Source organism: Lonchura striata, chromosome 3, assembly GCF_050655825.1.
Source record: "Lonchura striata isolate lonStrDom1 chromosome 3, ASM5065582v1, whole genome shotgun sequence".
NCBI lineage: Eukaryota > Metazoa > Chordata > Aves > Passeriformes > Estrildidae > Lonchura > Lonchura striata.
This window is the reverse complement of record NC_140705.1, coordinates 2,371,673-2,385,709: the sequence shown is the minus strand read 5'-3', so window position 1 is coordinate 2,385,709 and position 14,037 is coordinate 2,371,673. Positions and strand designations below refer to the sequence as shown.

Below are 14,037 nucleotides of genomic sequence, written 5' to 3'. Positions count from 1 at the left end.
ATAAACACGTAGCTTTGGGCTGGTCACAAAAAAACTGCCCCAAAGGTAAGACTGCATCAATATCTTATCCCTTGGTAGTTAATTTGCCTATTTATAAGCCATAAATGGTAATGACATGGCAAACTGGACTCCCTAAAATGGCACTTAGGGTCCTTGAAAAGTCAAATCCTTCACCCCACACCTGATCCTCAGCAGCTGTTCTGCCACCTCCTGCTTCCAGTGGCTCTGCTCCTTCCCTTCCTTGACACGGAACAAAATTCTTCCTCCTCACCTCAAAATATGGGTTGTGAATTTAAAACACCCCCATGCCAAGAAGTCTGAGGTTGCCAGCGTGACTCCATTGCTCTCCCAGAAAACACCACAAGGGAAAGGCCAGAGCAGGATGAGGAGGGACTTAAAATGCATCACACGTGGCTTGGGATTAGCTAAAAGTATGGACTGTCAGTATGAAATATGTGCTGGTGATAAAATGAGCACTTTAGACACACTCCTGGACTCTTCTTCACTATTAAGACTTTATTCCTCATCAATTGAGCCTGAGGTTTTCACACATTGCTATTAGGACTTACAAAAAAAAAAAGACAAAGTAAAAACCCAATCTGTGGTTTTATCAAGAGAGACTTCAAGGCTGTGTTTATCAGCCCTGGGGGGAAAAGGCTGCTGATTTCCCATCGTTCCCAAAAATAAATTTGGAAGGAAGAGAAGCAGGATTGCTGCTGGGCTTTCCAGACAACTCACCCCCTCTCACTCCCAAGTACTATTTAAGCACTTTAAAGAACTATTTAGTTCTTTATACTCACCAAGCTCCACGCTGAAAACTCCTGTTGATGTTGCAGCACAGAAAGAGGCAGGAAGAGCTCTTGGGGGATCACAAGATCAATAATTACCAGAGCCTCTTCCCAAATGCCAACCTGACTGAATTGTCAGGCACTACAGGTTTGCACGCCGCAGCTCCTTCCCATGAAACCCAGATGCTCAGAGCACACTGTCAAAACCTGGGCTGCATTCCCAGTTTCCTCAGCTCCACAGCAGTGCCAGTGGAGTTATGGGAATACCTGAGGTTCCCCCTCTTTTTGCATTTATTTCTAGAAATAACCCGGCTGGTCTGATCTCTGAGTGTTTGTGGAGTGTTTATGGCTACTCCGCAAATGTTCCAAGACTTGAGCACACCTGCTCCTCCCTGCTTGCACCTCTGTTATCCATCTTGCTATAAAATTAGGGAAAAGCTGCTCCTTTCTCAGCATATTTGTGAACAGAGCCTGGAAAATTTAAATTCATGGTCCTTCAGAGCTCAGCAGAGCAACGCACAACTGTGAGGCAGAACGTGGTGGCACAGACTGCGCTGTGGGGAGGGAAATCCACAGGGATCCTCCTGCACCTGCTAAATCAGAGTTCCCAAACTCTCTGTGTGCAACCATACTCATCCTGACTGCCCCTTTCCTTAAGAAATGAAAGCTCTGCAGGGTTTTTGTTATGCACAAAGTTCTCCATGGAGAGCAAACCCACCCCTGCCATGCCAGTCCCGAAGCAGACAAGGACCTGAGGGAGCGTGGAAGTGGCTCCCATGCTTTATCTGGGCTTGGAGAGGCACCAAGTGTCTCTTTCATCAGCATTAGGAATGAAAACAAAGAAAGAAATAAAAATACAGTGTATTCTCCCCTTCAGAACGGGCTGCAGTGGAAGAAAAAGAGCTCCCAACAACCCTTCAGCAATGATAACTTTCTATTTCTTAATGCTCTCAGAGGGAAGGATTACATCCCAAATCTCCCAATCACTTTGGGAACAAGAGCAGTTGAACAAGGAGAATAAATCCATCAGGTGTGTGCTTTAAGGTACAGTTGGTTGGGAGCAGATCCATCAAAGAAGCAGATGGAAAATTCACTCTGAAATTGCAAGCAGCAGCTTTAGGGATCATCCTGAGGGATTTGTACCATCTCCAGAGCTCACAGGTACAGAGCAATTCTCCCAGGCTGACATCAGTGCACAGGTAAAAGGTGCTGTAATCTGGAAATTCCAGGGATAAACTGCATCCCTGGCCTTAGGGAGTTTTATCCAAACCAAGGAACATTCTGCACGTCTGCAGCTCCATGCAAAGCCAAACCCGCTCCCAGCCCTGCTCCTCATCCACGTGGGGTAAAGGGATCCTGGAAAAATGCTCCCAGAGCCCCTCCAGGTGCAAATTCTGGAAAAGGTGGAAACCAGATGTGCTGAAGAAGGCAGTGGCTTCAGAAGTGGCATTTGAGTAACTTTGAGTTTTCCAGCCCAAGTCCTTGGGGAAGAAGGGTGCTCCCTCCTGTCACCACAGCACACAAGTGGTGCTCTCCTCTGTCCTCCCAGCTGCTGGGAATGATGAGGGAAAAGCAGAAAGAGCCAACAGATCAACACCTGGCTCCGAGCAGGCGGAATTTTGGGGTTTTGGATCACGGATTGGTTTACACCACACCCGGTCTGGTGGCAACAGACAGGGTTTAGCTGTTTCAAAGGGAGAAAAGGATCATCCTGCAGCAGTTAGGAGGGCTCAGGGAACGAGCTTTAGGATTTGAAGGAGGATATGAGACCAACAGACATCCCAAACTCGCTGGACAATGCCCAGGTTCAGAGACGTCCCGAGCTCCCTTCCCACCTAAATGATGGTATGGCTCTGTGTCCAGGCTCCAGGTGGCAGCAATTCAGAAATGTGAGGAGAAACCTGGAGTTCAGATGTCCTGGGCCTGCCCCAGCTCCAACACTGCCTCTCTGCAGCCCCCAGGGGAAACCAGGCACCCCCAGGCCTCCATCTCTGTCTCCACAAAGCAAAGGTGACCTCAATGGCTTCCAGGCAGACGAGTGAAGAACCGAGTCTGGCTCTCAGCTTTGTGTTCTCATCTGGGCACTGGGACAAGGGCGAGCTCCAGGAAATGAGCAAATACAGAAATACAGAAATTTCTCCCCCAGGTGCTCACAGGCACCTGGGCTCTGCCCTCTGCCAAAGGCTGTCCCCGCTCCTCGGCCGAGCTCAGCCAAGTGATTCACACTAGTTTATTCCGATGAAATCCTGGGGAAAGACAAACCACATCCTGTTTTTACAGAGCAGGTAATGGAGGTGTGCAGAAACAACTTGCCCAAGGTCACCTGAGAAGCCGTGCCAGCTTGGGATTCACTCCACATCTCCTCGTCCTGTCCACGAGATCATCCATCTTCCCAGCCTGCCTTCTTCCAGTGCATTCCTTCTCCACTGCCTTTCTGCTCTTTGCATAATGCATTGTGAAATCTACTTTACATATAGAGCTTTTAGCTCTTAAATTTATTATTTAGTGTTGTTTCCTGGTAATAAACCAGTCACTGTGTTTTATTTATTCCTCCAGGCTGTACACAAGCACTTCTCTGCTCAAAGGAACATCCAGCTTAGGAGCAAATCCTTCCGTGTCCTGTGGGATGGAGTGGCAGAAAATCCTGGATGCAAAGTTCACCCCTCTCCTCCCCAAAGCAAGGGACCACAGGGCAGAGTTTTCCAAGAAAGCTGGAAAATCCCTACAACCACCGTGGCTGATGTTGCAGTGCTCACCACATTCCCGCTTGCAAAGTGCTGAAGATATTTTGGGACGTGGGAAGCAAACCAAGGATGCTCCAGGATGCAGTGGCACAAGCTTTTACTCGCTTCTTTCTAAGAGGGATAAATTAGGTGTGGGAGGAAGCAAAGCCTCTCTTTGCTTTTTCCTTGAAGTAATTAATGAACAAGAACTCTCCTGAGGTTAAACCACAGCCATGAGAGAAGCAAGAGGAGGTCAGCTCCAGGCAGGAAGAGAGGGCTGGTTTCCCAAACACTGACTCCATGAGACAGCTCAAATCCTTGGTATTCCTTGTGGTTTCCAGCCCTAGATAACTCAGGCACGTTATTTTCCCCAAGGCAAAACCACAAGCCTCTCTCACCTCCCTAAAACACCCTCCTTGCTGCTTCCACAACAGGAAATAACCACGAGGCAGGTTCAGGCTCCTGCTCTCTGACAGAAGCTTCAGGTCATACTTGAGCACAAATTTAAAAGTTTCGTAGTCCTGGGGAGGTTGTAAGGAAAAGGAAGTACTGAATGAAAAGCACAGAAACACACAGAGGGTTTAGTTAACAGCATCTGACTCAGCAGGGAGGGTCTCTATGGAAAATAATCAATCTGGGTGGTGTTTATGGAAAGTTGCCCCTTTCCTGCACACGGAATAAACCAGCTCTGGAGGCTGAGCACCTCCACTGCGGGGTCTCTAACAAACATGAAATCACACAGATGGTCTCTCGTGCACCTCAGGGGCCAAGGAGGCAGCTCAGCACGGAGTCCTCACAACCCAGGGAAAGCCAAGAGAAACCTGGGAGCCCCGGCTGCTGCATCTGAGCAAGGTCCAGTGACATCCACCAGTGCCACGGGGCCAAATTAACCCGCTCCAAATGCACCTTCCCTCCCTGAAACAGCTCCTCCACCTGCTGCCATGTCACTCCTGCTCTTGTGTCCAGCTCCTCCCTCCTCTCTCAGCTGCACAGCCTCAAGCTGAGAGCCTTCTGCACTTTTTGGAGATGCTTCATCACCACCTAAATGGGAGCTGTTCTGCTCCAGACAGCCTGATCAATCACACCAGAAATATTAAATTACCTGAGGTGTTGGATCACCCATATTTATACAGCACATGGGGTTTCATCCCAGAGTTTATTGCAAAGCAAGCTGGAAATTCAAATCCCAGAATGGTTTGGGAGGGAAGGGACCTTAAAGCTCATTCCAACCCTGCCATGGGTGGGGACACCTTCCACTCCCCCAGGTTGATCCAAGCCCCGTCCAACCTGGCCTTGGACACTTCCAGGGATCCAGGGGCAGCCACAGCTTCTCTGGGCAACCTGTGCCAGGGTCTCCCCATCCTCACAGCCAGGAATTCCTTCCCAATATCATCACCCTCAGAGCCAGGAATTCCTTCCCCATATCCCATCTATCCCTGACCTCTGGCAGTGTGCAGCCATTCCCTGTGTCCTGTCCCTCCATCCCTTGTCCCAGGTCCCTCTCCAGCTCTCCTGGAGCCCCTTTAGGGGCTCTGAGCTCTCCCTGGATCCTTCCCTTCTCCAGGTGGACACTCCCAGCTCTCCCAGCCTGGCTCCAGAGGGGCTCCAGCCCTTGGAGTGTTTCTGTGTATCTCCATTTCTTCCTCCTGAGCAAAGCTGAACCAGGGCTTGGAGCAACCTGGGCCAGTGGAAGGTGTCCCTGTCCACGGCAGGGAGTGGAATGAGATGGGCTTTAAGGTCCTTCCCACCCAAACCATTCTGGGATTCTATAAAACCCAACCAAGGTCCCTGCAGGACACTCCACTCCTCAGGACTTGCAGACGTGGCCAAAGACTTCAGAGCACCCCGAGAAGACAGAACACAGCACGTGAGGTTTGTGTGTGCCTCACAAAGTCATTAACCAGCAGCACAGAGGATGGTAGGAGACAAGCAGCAGCACAATCCATGGGAATTAAATTCCTACAAAGCGCCGCCGCCGCTTGGATTTGGGATGCTGGATCACGGATCATTCCACACACACTGTGCTCTGGCTTTTCACTGGTGCCCAGTGCTTCCCTTCCAAGAGATCAGGAAGAAACACAACTGTCAGAACTCAAAACATCCCTCAGACGTTTTTGGATGTTCCGGGTCCAGGTCAGAAGCATTTGAGACCCTGGCACAGCTGCAAACAGCTGTGAGTTTGGGTTTGAGCCATGGAACGAGTTACCAACCTTGCAGGGAGAACAAGAAGTCACCAAAGTTTGGATGTTACAGTAGAAGTGGTCACAAAGTAGAGGGAAGAATTTCTGAGTGCTGTACAGGGGGTTTGGTTTTGTACATGGGGGTCAGAGGTTTAAGATGGATTTGGGATTTGGGCCTGCCCTGTCCTCCCTCTTTCTCCTTCCTCACCTCCATGTTCTGGTGATGTTGGCACTCACAGATTGGTTTGGAGGAGAAAAGCACCATTTAATATAGGGAATAGGCATTGGGGAAAAACTATAACCATTTAATATGTAATGTATCATATAAAATATAGAAAGGCACCATTTGATAAAGGTAATAGGTATTGGGGAAAAACTGTAAATATGTAACACGTAATGTACCATATAAAAGAGAGCAGCAGCCCTGGGCAGGGAGAGAAGGAGAAGGAGAAGGAGAAGGAGAAGGAGAAGGAGAAGGAGAAGGAGAAGAAAAGAAGAAGAAGAAGAAGAAGAAGAAGAAGAAGAAGAAGAAGAAGAAGAAGAAGAAGAAGAGGAAGAGGAAGAAGAAGAAGCAGCAGTCGGGGTCAGAGAGGATGTCAGGGGGTGTGTGTGCCTCTGCCTGAGCTGTGAGCAAACCACAGCAGCCCAGGAAGAAAATCTTTTAGATAACTTGCAATAAACTGCCTTAAGACCCAGCAACAGAGACTGCTGAGCCTTTCTTTGGAAGCTCGGGTTGGAGGAGAAGTTTTTCCACCACACAAAGCCACCCCTGACCTAGGGTGGTCTCCAGCACACAACCAAAAATAAAAAGCTCTTCTCAAGCTGTTCCTGGCTGGAGAACCCGACACACTCAGTCCTTGGAAAAGGCAGAGGGGAGAAGGCAAACCCCACTCAGCATCCAGCACGGAGACTGCTCCTACCAAGACAGGAAAGCAGAAAATACCCAGAAGATGCTGCGGGGCAGATGCAGCAATAACAGCATTTAGGAAGGGCAAAGTGACATTGTTGTGTTTATTGGAAGGCTAAGAGAGGGGTCAGGCAAGGAGGGATCCAAGGAACCTGACCAGAGCTGGAGGTGAAGGAAGGAATTAACTTCCCAGCTGCACAAGGTGGATTCAATCACCCAGCGAGATGAGATGGGTTCTGGAAAGCCACGGGTTATAAAAGTTAAGCTGAGGGTTAGATGGTGCCTGCTGAGAAAGAGATTGATCAATTTAAGATCTTCTCACCAAATATTAAATAATGCAGCATCAACCAAAGGAGGTCTCTGCTCTGGAGCAGCACCCTCCTGCTCCAGGCCTGTGCTTGTGCTTCACACCTCTGTGATGCCACTTCTGGGAAATGCTTCAGGATCCTCCCAGGTGAGAGGTTCAGGATCCTCTAAAGTAAGAGGTTCAGGATCCTCCCAAGTAAGAGGTTTAGGATCCTCCCAGGTGAGAGGTTCAGGATCCTCCCAGGTGAGAGGTTCAGGATCCTCCCAAGTAAGAGGTTCAGGATCCTCCCAGGTGAGAGGTTCAGGATCCTCCCAAGTGAGAGGTTCAGGATCCTCCCAGGTAAGAGGTTTAGGATCCTCCCAGGTAAGAGGTTTAGGATCCTCTAAAGTGAGAGGTTCAGGATCCTCCCAAGTGAGAGGTTCAGGATCCTCCCAGGTAAGAGGTTTAGGATCCTCCCAGGTGAGAGGTTCAGGATCCTCCCAGGTGAGAGGTTCAGGATCCTCCCAGGTGAGAGGTTCAGGATCCTCCCAAGTGAGAGGTTCAGGATCCTCCCAGGTGAGAGGTTTAGGATCCTCCCAGGTAAGAGGTTCAGGATCCTCCCAGGTGAGAGGTTTAGGATCCTCCCAGGTAAGAGGTTCAGGATCCTCCCAAGTAAGAGGTTTAGGATCCTCCCAGGTGAGAGGTTCAGGATCCTCCCAGGTGAGAGGTTTAGGATCCTCCCAGGTAAGAGGTTTAGGATCCTCCCAGGTAAGAGGTTCAGGATCCTCCCAGGTAAGAGGTGATTCTGCCTGCTCCCAGGGCTGGGAACTCAGGGGTATTAGGAAGAATACAGCAGGACTCTCACTTTAAGAGCTGCAAACTTAATGAGCAAACACAGCACTTCTTTTGACCTCAAAAATTACTTTTTAGGATAAAAGAGAGGTCTTGAAATAAAAAAAAAAAGCTTCAACCAATGGCACTACTGCATGGAGCCTCTTCCTTAGCATCCCAGAGCAGATGTGCTGCACTCAAAATGTCTTTGTCTATTAAAACTGTGTCAGCTTCAGAGACTCCAAAACTCCCCGTGGCATAAACAGAATTTCTAATGAACAGCTGCAGGATACAGGAGTGGCCGCACAAAATGCAGCTGCTGAGATCCTTTTCTTTGCCCCCTTCTCTCACCAGCTTTTCCCTGCTGTCCAAATCCCACTTTCCACCCATTTGGGTCTCTCCTGCCCTCCCTCTCTCACAGTTCTGCTGCCTCATTGCTCCTTCTGCACCCTCCACACATCTCCTGGTCCAAAAGAACCCTGGACCTTTTTCCTGCTGGAGTTTTGCTGCTGCTTTCCCTGCTGGCACCAAGGAAGTGCAAAAGGGACAAATTAAGGAGGAAAACGTTATCATGCCAAACCCTGTAATTCCAGAGAACAAGAGCAATCCTCAGGGAAGGATTTATCCTGAGTAAATTGAAACTCACTAATAGATTTTTTAGCTCCCCATGCTGCCTTCCAGGCCAAGGCACCAAAGCATGGCTCCTTGTGCGAGCTGGGGGAGCATTTTTAAAGTGCCTTTGAAACCCAAAACTTGTCAAGCTTAAAGCCTGGTCCAAATGCACTTCCCAGCTGCTCTCCCAAACTTAATGGTGTCCTCTTAGCTGGAGAAAGAGCTGGAATGATTATTTAGTCAAGTGCTTGTAATGGCCCTGCAATGCTCAGCACGGTATTTGGAGAAAAATATCTGTGCTGACAACGTGCCCCCGTGAGTCCTGGGAACAGCAGCACAAACAAACCTGAATTTTTACTGTTTGCTGCCTTCAGCTTTCCATGGGGTCCTCCAGCACCCCATAAAGAGCCTCAGTTTCCTATTTCCAGAGCATTTATACAGTCACTGCTTTGGTGAGCTTCGTCCCTCAAACCTGAGTACAAACAGCTGATGGATTCAACAGTTTTTGGAGAATTAACGGGTAAGAGCAGATGCCAAATCCCTGTTTTATTAGAAACCTCTGACAACATTAAAGAGCACCTAATGCTAAGCAATGAGTCTTTTTAAGGAAATTTTTTATTAACTGGTATCAAACATGAAAGCAAATTAATACGTTGTGGCTCTGAGGTGCCACTGGGCGCCTCAAAGCAGCCAAGTTTTTGCAGAGTTAATGGTTTAACAGCTCCCCTGGACTGGCAGCAGGATTTTCAGGACAGAGCTTGTTCATAGGGCTTTGAATAGCTCACATCACAAAAGTGATTCCATGGCCTGGAGGGGAAATTCCCAGAGGAACCATGGATATTGTGGGTACACCCTGCACTCCAGAGAGCACCCAAAAAACCCTCACCACGCAGTGCCTCCTGCCTGCCCTCAGCACAGGGCAGAGGGAACCCAAATGTCAGCAGAGAGGGCACTGGGTTTGGGAAGGCTGGAGCTCCTCTGGCTCCCAAATCAGGAATCTCCGACACACTGCAGCTATTTTTGGAGGGAAGAGGGGCCAAATGTCCTCGGAGCAGCTCGAGAAATGGGCCAACTGTGGCCGACTTTGCTTCTACACATTTTTTGACTTTGCAAAAGGTCCCCTGCAGGGATATAAATTAGTTAAGCCATCCACATGACACTTCAGGTAGCAGCTTGCTTTAAGAAAATCAATTCAAGACTTTGAAATTATGGCTGCAATGGGAACTGGAGGTACAGCACGAGGCTCAGGCAGATGAAGGAACCGCTTCCAACACAAGCTGCTGTCATCCCAAAGATCAGGTTCCAACTCACAGAACTGGTTCCAGCTCACTTCAGGGACCCTTTGGAAAATAGATGGTGAGAGGTGCTAATGGATGAGCAATCCACAAACGCCTCTTCTGGCCTCTCACAGCAGTTATTTTGGACACGAGAGCATCTCAAGCTGTGCCACCTCACTCTCATCTCAGCGGCTGGAACCACGATGGGTCTGATTGTACAAAAGATCCCTGAGGGACAGCAGAGCTCTCTCTTTTTCAGCCTCACACCATCCCAGGCTGGACAGAGGGTGAGTTTTCTATTGCCACCCACTGCACAAAAGCCAGATTAAACACCTGGTGGCCAGCCAGGAAAAGGGGAGCCATTCCCAGAGGCTGGGAAAGCTGCTGGCAAACACAGCTCCACCGTGAACGAGCCACAAGGATGGACATGAAGCCTGGAACAAAGGCATTAAGATGGGCACAAAATTCACAACTCAATTTGGACTCTGTAGAGAATCCCAAAAAAAAAAATATTAAGGAAGCACTAGGATGGCTGTGTTAGATCAAGCCAATGATCCGTTCACTTCAGCCCCTCGCTCCTCATTTCCAGCCGCTTTGGTGTAAAATAACCATAAATCATAGTCATGGAACAGTTTATTCAGGATAATTTCTCCTGAACCATTAACAAATAAGAGCTGTAGGAGCCCTTGAAGAACCAACAGCTGTCCACCAAAATACCTTTTTTTTTTTTTTTAAGCAATCAAACATAGACATTCTCAATAATAGAAAGTCTCAAGTGATAAAAAAGGGAGGGGAAGGAAAAACACACCAAGCACTCTGTTTCACAGCTTCCTGCAGCAGCAGCTTCCACAGATGAGCTCTGCAAGCTGCCCAGAGAAGCTGTGGCTGCCCCTGGATCCCTGGAAGTGTCCAAGGCCAGGCTGGATGGGCTTGGAGCAGCCTGGGATGGTGGGAAGTGTCCCTGCCCGTGGCAGAGGGGTGGAATGGGACGAGCTTTAAGTTTCCCTCCCATCCAAACCATTCTGTGATTTTAAGGAATTTCCTTTCACCAGCTTCAAAGCCAACCCCTCCTAATTCAGTCCCTGCTCCCTCTTCCAGCATTACACACATCCACAGGGATGGGAATGACAGGACTCACACCCAAATCACAGCAGATCCAAAGGAGCAACAGCCCCGAAGCCAGCATGGGAACAAGAAGTGCCACCTTACCTCCTCCAAGCTGCCTGACATCCCATCACATGCTCCTCTCTGCACCAGGCAGTTCAAATCTTTTCAATCCTGGCAGCCAGCAGGGTTGGCAGGGAAGCAGAAATACAAGGATCCTCCTGCCAAGGGATAATTCCAGCACAAATCTGCACTTCTGCTATTGTCTCCCCCTTCCTGATGGACACCCTGGTTCTCCAGAACTCTCCTTTTGTGGAGCAGCCCTCCCTCTCTTTTATCCAGCGTCCTCTCTAACATCTTTGTTCTGTTCCCATTCCACTCATTTCCCAAATTTGTGCCTAGTTTCCCTTTTTTTTTTTTTTATAATTGCTCTCAATATGTCACTCTATATTAGTCAACAGCAGATTTATTTAAACGTGTCAATGCTGTTGCTTAGCAGATCTGACTGTGCTTTACCATTTCAGCCTCCTTCAGAGTCACATGTTCCCCTTCCCAGAGCTCCCCAGCATGTTTGGATCACCAGGAAGTTTGAGGAAAACAAAAATAAGTCTGATCCTAAAGGAAAAAGCTTCAGGAAAACAAAAAAACACCTCCAAAAACAACCAAGAAGAGGAATTCTGCCCCAAAACCCACATGATTTGTTAAGAAGCAGAATCAGGTTCTGGTTTTCTTCCATTTTCCACCTTTTACCCATGAGCTTCAATAGGAGTAATCAAGTCAATGATCATCCAGAGCTTTGGAAAGGCTCTGATACGGAGCCAGGATCAGCTTTCCCCTGCAGCAGCTAATTTTAGGAAATGGCCTTCAACCACTCTATAAAAGGCTGGGAACACCCAGGTGAGAGCATGTTCTGACCTTTGAAATTAGATTTGGGTCTTTGCTGAGGCAGAGAGGGAAGATAAGTGCAGCTGAATCCCCCACAGGAAGTTTTCTGCTCGGGCTTTGCCGTCGATTTGTTCATTGCCCCCAGATTCCAGCTGGCACATTCACACACAAAGTCACTGGAGAGCCCAGTGGCTCCAAGCAGCATCAGCTCCACACGTAAACTGTGGCACAGCTGTCCCAAAATGCTGATGGAATCACTGAAACACACAATCACCAAGGTTGGAAAAGCCCTCTGAGATCACTGAGTCCAGCTCACAATCCAGTGCTGCCAAGCCCACCCTAAACCGTGTCCCAAACATGACAAAATTCCTCATGAAAAGAACTAAGGAAAACCAAGAAAACATCACCTTTTTACAACCCACTGAAGCAGAACAATCCCAAAGTCCCAAGAGCACCCCAAAACCTGCCGTGTGGCCACCAGCAGCTGCCAAGTCTGCACATTCGACTGTGAGATCATCTCCATGGCCTGGCTCCACTCCAGGTGCATTTCCCACATTGCCCCTAAGCCAACCTCATCTCCTGCCCCAAAATCTCCATCCCAACCACCACCTGCATCCCTCCCATCCAGGCTGGTTTACAATCCCAGAACCCAGACTGGTTTGGGCTGGAAAAAAACTTAAAGCTCGTCTCCACTCCAGGTGCATTTCCCATACTGTCCCTAAGCCAACCTCATCTCCTGCCCCAAAATCTCCATCCCAACCATCACCTGCATCCCTCCCATCCAGGCTGGTTTACAATCCCAAAACCCAGACTGGTTTGGGCTGGAAAAAAACCTTAAGGCTCGTCTCCTCCCAGCGGGGATGCCACTCACTAGATCAGGTTGCTCAGGGCCCCATCCAACCCGGCCTAGTGGGAATTAAATCCCAGAAGCTCATGCCATCACCACCATCTCCAGCAGCTGCTAATTCCACATTCGGAGTGCAGATCACATCCAAGAAAACCGGGCTCACAACCTTGGGAACTGACACCACAACCTGAGACAGCCCAGCTGAAGACAAATCCTGCCAGAACGGCTGCTGATGGCTTTCCAAAAATAACCCAGTCCCCTTTCCGTGGTGCCTGATGTCCATTTACTTCCAGCCACCTAAAAATAGCCCTTCCCGTTGGGATCGATGACGGGAGCCGACAGAAGTGAAAGGAGCTCATCACTCCACAAACACAGGGCTAAAGGAGATAAAACACTTTGGAAATGCAGCGCAGGGAACAATCCCGCTCTGGCCCCGAGACAGCCAGCTGGATGGGTTTAATGATTCTTCTCCAGCACCAGCTGTGATTGAATTTATTTCCATTTGGTGTGATTAAAAAGAAAAGAGACAGATAAAAGGGGAGAACAAAAAGTCCAAGGTTTCAAAAGACACTAAAAATAAAATAGTTTGTGTGATCTTGGCACCCCTACCTTGACAATTTTTATATGTGTCAGCCAAGCTCAATAAGCCAAAGGGAAGGCACAAGTCATTTACAGGTGGGGAAACGAAGGCAAGGAAATGTTAAAATGCCAATTCAATTATCAATAAAATCAACAGCAGGGGCAGGTTTAAAGGGCAGGCGTTCCTGAGGCATCCATGCCCTAAGATCCCTGAGTATTTACTCTTCATGGAGCCATTTTAATGGTTTCCATTGCCTGGCAAGTCAGATGGATGCTGAGGAGTTCAGTGGCTCCTCACCACGAGTTCCAGTTCATTTAGCTGATCAAAGGGAGCCGAGCCCGTTTGTACCTCGTGGGGGAAAAGGCACTTTCTCAAAATTCCAACGTACAGGTTTAGCAGCAGGAGGCCTGAAATTAATCCCTTTATTTAAACATCAGCAACTTTTAAGTGTCTCTAAGCAATTGTGGAGGCTTTACTAGAGAAGGCAGGGAAAGCTCGTGAGCAGCCAAGCCAAGAGGACGCCGAGGTTACCTGCACTCACCTTCTGAGTATTAATTCTGACAGCACAAACTCACCCTGCAGAGGGTTTGCATCTGGAATAAAGAGGACAGCAACACCTTGCTGCCAGCTGAAGTCTGTGGGCAGGGATGGATGGAGCAAATCCTCCTGGAATCCATTCCCATGGCCACGAAGGGTAAGAAGATGTGCTGTGGGCAAGCTGAACCTCATCGATTCGTCTTCTGAAACCACCCCTGGCAGATGTTGATCAGATGTTGATCACCTTGACAGCAGCAAGGGTTCTGATGTAGCCTCCTGGGTGGATATTCAGTAGGAAAACCAATGGCTGGGACAGGAGCCTGGAGAGCTGCTGGACCCTCCAGCCCAGCACAGTCAAACCTCAACTGGACAAAGCTTCCAGCAACCTCATCTACCTTTGCCATAAGCAGGACATTGAATTAGAGACTTCCAAAGGGCCCTTCCAAACTTGTTTGTTCTACAACTCACAGAAATGCCAGA

At 48.8% G+C, this 14,037-nt stretch overlaps 1 protein-coding gene across 11 annotated transcripts in view; it reads right to left on the bottom strand.

Moving 5' to 3' along the window:
• The window catches only part of EXTL3 (exostosin like glycosyltransferase 3), a 140,352-nt gene that overhangs the window by 31,888 nt on the left and 94,427 nt on the right, over nt 1-14,037 (bottom strand). The window contains exon 1 of one of the 11 annotated variants that reach the window (XM_085574340.1): nt 10,814-10,929. The exons of the other annotated variants lie outside the window; for them this stretch is intronic. The gene's annotated coding sequence lies outside the window, so the exon portion shown is untranslated. Of the gene's footprint in view, nt 1-10,813; nt 10,930-14,037 lie in introns of those variants that run through there. 11 annotated transcript variants of the gene reach the window in all.